Source organism: Tupaia chinensis, unplaced genomic scaffold, assembly GCF_000334495.1.
Source record: "Tupaia chinensis unplaced genomic scaffold, TupChi_1.0 Scaffold144275_1, whole genome shotgun sequence".
Lineage (NCBI taxonomy): Eukaryota > Metazoa > Chordata > Mammalia > Scandentia > Tupaiidae > Tupaia > Tupaia belangeri.
Genome location: NW_006204132.1, coordinates 48,439 through 56,249, shown reverse-complemented (window position 1 = coordinate 56,249; position 7,811 = coordinate 48,439). Strand labels below are relative to the sequence as shown.

The window sequence follows — 7,811 nt, the reverse complement described above, 5'->3', positions numbered from 1 at the left end:
GGGCTCATGCCCCGGCGTTCAGCTGCCTCTCCAGGGCCGGCGTGTGGCCTGTGGATCAGCAGGCTGAAGCGGAAAACAAGGTCTGAGAACTTGCAACTTGAGAAGATGATGGTTACCAGCCCTGCATTGCCTCAGGGAAGAACAGGAACTACTCTACCATTCTTGAAGTGAAGGTACTTAATGAGAATAGGACAGAGTGGAATGGGGTAAGTGAAGAGAAGAGGATAGAGAAAGATAGCAAGTGAGCAACAGAGAGACAGGACGTTAGTGAGAAACAGATAGGGTTTATTAATTGTTGATGATGACATGTATAGAAGTCTCAACTGGATTGGTCTGAGAAGTGTCTCATGACGGGCAAAGTATTTTTACAAGCAAAACGAGAAATAGCAATTGACTGTTTTATAAAAATAATTAGAATAATTAAGATAATGATTGGGGAAAACAGAAAAGATATGGAATGTTGAAGTGGGGAGATTAATGTCTCTGTACTGACTGACGTGCATGGCATTCCCTTTTGAAGAAACAATGTAATACACTGTAAAGTTATATGTAATCCAATGTAATATGAAGAAGATATGATGATAAAAAATAAAAAAAAAACAAAGTCAAGAACAAGAGTAGGATGCCTCTTATGACTGCTACTATTTGTCATTATTGAAAAGGCATAATCAATGCAATCAAACAAGTAAATGGGATAGAAATGTATTAAAAAGGAAGACACAAAACTGTCATTATTTACATATGAAATCATAGGCAACCTAAAAGTTCAGAGAATCAACCAACATTTTATCAGACATAATATGAGAATTGAGTAAGGTGATCAGATAAAAAAATCAAGAGGTTGGATGCACACTAACCTCAATAGGTTTCCCATGCACTGCCAATAACTAATTAGAAAGTGGAAGAAAGATCCCATTAAAAACAAGTAAAGTGCCTTGGAATAAAGTTAACAACAGATGTGTAAGATCTATGTGATGAAAACACTAAAACTCTTCTGAAGGACATTACAAAGAAATGAATACATGGTATGAGATACTCTGTTCCTAGAATATAAAGATGTCAATTCTCCTCAAAATAATTTACAAATCCACTTCAATCCTATTCAAATCCCAAGACAATTTCTTCTTAAACAAAAACCGAGCAGTTGATATTTGGTAGAGAAAATGTGCAAGAATAGCTACGAAATGTATGAAAAAGAAGATCAACAAGTAGGAGCTCTACCTATCTCTGCTCTGCTCCATTATGCATTGGAGAGCCTCTCTTAGATGACTATCTTTAAAAAAAAAAAAAAAAGTCCTCAAGAAATGAGGTTGGAATAGTCAGAGATGTAGTCATCATGACAAAACAGAAACTTGAGTAGACTTTTGATAGATTCACAGAAATTCCACAAAGAGAAATAAGATATTTTAGATGGGAAAACATACATAAGAAAAGTATCAGACATAATATGAGAATTGAGTAAGGTGATCAGATAAAAAAATCAAGAGGTTGGATGCACACTAACCTCAATAGGTTTCCCATGCACTGCCAATAACTAATTAGAAAGTGGAAGAAAGATCCCATTAAAAACAAGTAAAGTGCCTTGGAATAAAGTTAACAACAGATGTGTAAGATCTATGTGATGAAAACACTAAAACTCTTCTGAAGGACATTACAAAGAAATGAATACATGGTATGAGATACTCTGTTCCTAGAATATAAAGATGTCAATTCTCCTCAAAATAATTTACAAATCCACTTCAATCCTATTCAAATCCCAAGACAATTTCTTCTTAAACAAAAACCGAGCAGTTGATATTTGGTAGAGAAAATGTGCAAGAATAGCTACGAAATGTATGAAAAAGAAGATCAACAAGTAGGAGCTCTACCTATCTCTGCTCTGCTCCATTATGCATTGGAGAGCCTCTCTTAGATGACTATCTTAAAAAAAAAAAAAAGTCCTCAAGAAATGAGGTTGGAATAGTCAGAGATGTAGTCATCATGACAAAACAGAAACTTGAGTAGACTTTTGATAGATTCACAGAAATTCCACAAAGAGAAATAAGATATTTTAGATGGGAAAACATACATAAGAAAAGTAGAAATGGACATTGTGTAACTGAGGTATGGTGAGGGACCGCTTTAGATAAAGCAGAGGGCTGCCATAGTGGAAAAGGTAAATATAGACAGGTCAGATTGGTAAAGTGTCAAGATTATTTGCTTATTAAATCACTTCTTAAATATTCTAGAACCTGCTTGTTGGTAAAAGTAGTGAACCCTATGTAATTGAACAAAAGGTAAACAGAGACAAACTCCAGTAGTAAGCTGCTGTAATTATAGCCTGCCTTAGCATAGTCTAATGCAGAATTGATCAGTAGTGATTTAAGTGAGTCTGTCTAAATTTGCCATACACACTGGAGAAGAATAATTCTATGCAAATCTAATGACTCTATAAGATGAAATGTTTATCTTTTGGTATGTCATTTCTCCCCAGGGTTATGACAGGAGAGTGTAGATCATACACCTCATTTCAACAGAAGGTAAGAAATCAGTGGTAGAATGAGAGCAACTGGTGAGTACACCAAATCACTGATTTATTTTGGGGGCTTAAGAAATTTTGCTATCATGGGACCAGCAGTTAGCATAATGGCTATGTTGCTGGACTCCCATGTAGTCGACCGTGGTTTACGTCCTGGACCCCATGGCTTAAAACTCACGCCGGGGGCGTGTGCGTGCATGCCCAAGATCCCAAGAGGAGAATGGAGGAAAAGGGATTGCAGCGTGGCCATCCCCTTGGGGGATGATTTCTCATTTTCTATCTCTCTGTCTTTCTGTCTGTCTGGTGAGCACACACACCCTATAGCAAAAACCTCTCAAAAAAAAAAAAAAAAAAGAAAGAAAGGAAAAGAAAGAAAATTTTGTTATCATATCAACCCTGGTGTGTTTAAAACTTACTTTCTGGTGGCTGCAGGCCCTAACAGCCTGGACCCATGGCTCATCCCCCACCCCCACTTGCCTTTGGACTTCAGGTTTGTGTCTTGAGACTTTAAGATGAACTTGTGCCCCTCCCCACCCCATCAGAAGACCAGTTTAAGATAGCAGCCTTGGAAGACACCAGGCTGCCTGTGACTGCAAGCTCTAATGGCAGGGACTCATAGCTCATCCCCTCCCCTACTCGCCTTTAGACTCTCAGTACTTAAGTGTTTTGGATAGCGCACAGCACAAGTTGCAGACCAGGTGATCTGTTTTTTCACTCCTCAGGTGAAGCTCAGCAGCTTAGTTGGATGCGCATCTTTTCTTTAGAAACAGGGAGGACTTTGGGTCACCCAGGACCAGTGACAACAGTGCAGGGTACTGGTGAGCAACAGGGAGGGAGAGCAGAAGATAGATGACCAATTTTCTACTCCCACACACCTTTAAATGCTCCTTAGGAAGAAACGTGTATATCACTAGGTGACTAGGAACAATCTCAGAGGCACAAGAAATATGAGCAACCAACAAAACATCTCTCCCCAAGGGAAAACATCAATTCCACATCACCCACAGACAACACAATGGGAGTCGTATGTTTGATAAGCAATTCAGAATTTTTGTAGTGGCCAAAATAATTGAGATGCAAGAGAAAAAAGACAACGAGATCCAGGAGATGAGGACGTCCCTTCATAATTTTAAACAAGAAATAGACACGTTAAAAAAAAAAGAATCAAATGGAATTGTTAGGGATGAAGAACATCATAGAGGAAATTAAGACCTCCCTCGAAAGTATTAAAAGTAGATTAGATTATGCAGAAGATCGAATCTCAAATGTAGAAGTCAAAACCTCTGACCTCAAAAAATGTATCAAAAATATTGAGAAAACAACCAAGAAAAATGAGGATAAAATATGAGAAATATCAGACACCATCAAGTGCCCCAATACCCAGATAATTGGTACCCCAGAAAAAGAAGAAAATATTAAGGGCATTGATCATTTATTTCATGAAATCCTGGAAGAAAACTTTCCAAACCTAGAGAGGCATTCAATTATCCAGATCCAAGAAACAGATAGGACCCCAAATATAATCAACCCAAGAAGATCCCCTCCAAGGTACAGTGTAGCCAAATTGGCCAAAACCACAGACAAAGACAAGATATTACAGGCAAGAAGGAAATGTGAAGTTACTTACAAAGGTCACCCCATCAGGCTAACATCAGACCTCTCGTCGGAAACAAGGCAGGCAAGAAGAGAATGGGGAAATCTAGTCAAAGCATTAAACGAAAAACAATTTCAACCAAGAATACTATACCCAGCAAGATTATCCTTCATATGGGGGGGGGGAGATAAAAACATTCTCAGATAAACAAAACCTGAAAGAATTTACCAACTGCAGACCAGCTCTTCAAGAAGTTCTAAAGGAAGTACTATACCAGGAAAACTAAAAAGTCAGATAGACAGTTATAAGAAAACAAACAAACAAAAAAAAAAAAAACAAGAGAATGGCTCACTTAATGATAGAAACAGGTCCAGAAATATTGATAATAACATTGAATGTTAATGGATTAAATTCTCCAATTAAGAGACATAGACTGGCTGAATAGATTTAAAAAAAAAAAAAGATCTATCTGTTGCCTACAAGGAACACACTTTGTAGATAAAGACATACATAGACTAAAGGTGAAGGGCTATAAAAATATGTTCCATGCAAATGGAAATTTAAAAAAGGCTGGTGTTGCGATACTGATCTCAGACAAAATAGGCTTCAAGGCAAAGACAGTAAGAAGAGACAAAGAGGAGCATTATATATAATAGTAAATGGACTTTTTCAGCAAGAAGACATAATGCTTATAAATATCTACACACCCAAATCAGGAGCACCTAAATATGTGAAGGAAACACTGCTGGAGCTAAAAGGAGAGATGGGGTGCAACACTATAATTGTTGGGAATCTCAACACCCCATTATCTGCTTTAGACAGACCATCTAGACAAAAATAATAATAATAGAGAGATACAGTACCTAAATGACACTATAAATCAAATGGACTTGACAGACATCTATAGAACTTTACACCCTAAGACTACAAAATACACATTTTTCTCTCCTCGACATGGAACATTTTCAAAGATTGGCCATGTGATAGGACACAAATCAAGCCTTGATAGGTTCAAAGGCATAGAAACTATATTCAGCATCTTCTCTCACCATGATGGAATTAAACTCGATATTAATTTCAAGAAACACCCTCAAAAATACACAAACACATGGAAACTAAACAACCTATTCCTGAATGACTTTTTAACTACTGAAGAAATTAAGTCAGAAATTGAAAAATTCATGGAAACAAATGATAATAGTACATGAATTTCCATAATCTATGAGACATAGCGAAAGCAGCTGTAAGAGGGAAATTCATAGCAATCAGTGCACATAAGAAAAAGATGAAAAGGTGGCAAATAGACAACCTAACGTCATGCCTCTGGGAATTGGAAAAACAACAACAACAACAAAATGCCAGGTGAAAAGAAATCATAAAGATTCAGGCAGAAATAAATGAAATATGGAAGAACTATACAGAAAATAAATGAAAGCAAAAGTTGGTTCTTTGAAAAGATTAACAAGATTGACACACCATTATCTAGACTGATAAAGAAGAAATAAAGAAACTAGATAAATCAAATGCATGATGAAACAGACAACATTACAACAGACACAATAGAAATACAAAACATCATTAGAGGATATTATGAGCAACTATATGCCAACAAACAAGATTACCTGTTGATGATAACAAGTATAGTATTCTCAACTGGACTGGTCTGAGAAGTATTTCATGTTAGGTAAATTCTTTTTTTTCCTTTAATTTTTTATTTCAATTTCTTTTATACATTCAATCACATGTTGCTTAGCTTGCAAAGTGAATATTCCAAAATGTGTACATTTCTCACCAGTCCAGTTGACAATACTATAAAGTTATCTTCAATAGATAATAACTTATTCAATTGTCACCTAACCCCGGTGAGAATGACTAAGATTTTTTTTAAAAATGATAAGTCCTGGCAGTGGTGTGGTGAAAGGGGAACCCTCCTATACTGCTGGTGGGAATGTAAATTGGTCCAACCACTGTGGAGAACAATTTGGAGATTCGTCAAAGATCTACAAATAGAACGATCATATGATCCAGCAATCCCACTCCTTGGTATCTACCCAAAGGACAGAAGAATTCTTAATTGGAAAAATGCTTGCACATTGATGTTTATTGCAGCATTATTCACAATTCCTAAGACATAGGGACCAGCAATTGGTGTAATGTAATGGCTAAGACATGGAATCAACCCAAATGCCCACGAACAGATGAATGGATTGAAAAAGCATGGCGCCAGGCGCGTGTGCGTGCGTGCCCAAGATCCCGAGAGGAGAATGGAGGAGAAGGGATTGTGGCGTGGCCATCCCCCCTAGGGGGTGATTTCTCACTTTCTATCTCTCTGTCTCTCTCTCTGTCTGGCGAGCGCACACGCCCTATAGCAAAAACCTCTCCAAAAAAATTTAAAAAAAGAAAGAAAAAGCATGGCAGAAAGTGGTCAGATATGGAGGATTTATTGCTGAGTGAAGTAAGCCGGGCTATGAAAGAAAGATATTCTATGTATCCACTTAATATATACCGACTATCCACACTCTATGGTAGAGAGCGAAATATTGGAGGACATAAAAGCAGTGAAAGTACTTAACGAGAATAAGACACTGTGGAATGGGGAGGGGGGGGAAGAAGAAGATAAAGTAAGCAAGAGAACAAATAGAGAGACAGGACGTTAGTGGGAAACAAATATGGCTTATTACCTGTTGATGTTGGCATGCTGGATTAGTCTGAGAAGTATTTCATGATGGGTAAAGTCTTTTTACAAGCAAAATGAGAAATAGTGACTGACTTTAAAAAATAATTAGAATAATAATAATAATAATGATTGGGAAAAACATTGAAAAGATATTGAATGATGAAGTGGGGAGATTAATGTCTCTGTATTGACTGACATGCAGGGCATTCCCTTTTGAAAAAGAAATGTAACACACTCTAAAGTTATATGCAATCCAATATATTATAAACAAGATTATGATGATAATAAAAATAAATTTAAAAAGAAAAAAAAGAAAAAGTGTGGCATGTATACACTATTGAATACTACTCAGCCATAACAAAACAGGACCATGGCTTTTGACAGAAAGTGGATGAATACGGAAGAGTTACTTCTGTGTGAAGCAAGCCAGGCTATAAAGGAAAGACACTGTATGTCCCCACTTACTATATACCAAGTGTCTGCATTCTATGGCCGAAACTGAATGACTAAAGATTATAGAAACTTAGTAAATGGTTGTGAATACCAGATACAGTGTGGGAGGTGGGTGGGTGAAGGAGTAGAGTCTGAAGAAGGACATTAACGGTAAATTCTTTATACAAGCCAAATGATATATAGTGATTGAATGTTTAAAAAAAACTAATGAGAATCAGGGCCGGCAAGTCATATGGTGTCTAAGGGTGCTGGACTCCCACATGGCCAACTGTGGTTCAAGTCTCGGCTTGCTTTCTCACTTCCTCTTTTTCTGTCTCACTCTGTCCTTTTCTGGTAAATTTAAAATAGATAAAGTTAAATTTAAAAAATAAAAATAATGAGAATAAATCATAATAATAATCTGAAAAAATATGAAAAGCTATTTGATGATGATGTGGATAGTAAGTCTTTGTCTTGACTGATTTGCATAGTAATCATGCTAGAAAAAGAAATGTAATACACTGTAAAGACATATAAAATTCAATGTAATTTTTTTTTTTTTGGAGAGGTTATTGCTATAGGGCGCATGC

General features: G+C 36.7%; 1 protein-coding gene across 1 annotated transcript in view; it reads right to left on the bottom strand.

The window, feature by feature from the left end:
- The window catches only part of LOC102492146 (leucine-rich repeat-containing protein 37A3), a 39,557-nt gene that overhangs the window by 2,972 nt on the left and 28,774 nt on the right, over nucleotides 1-7,811 (bottom strand). The window lies entirely within an intron of this gene.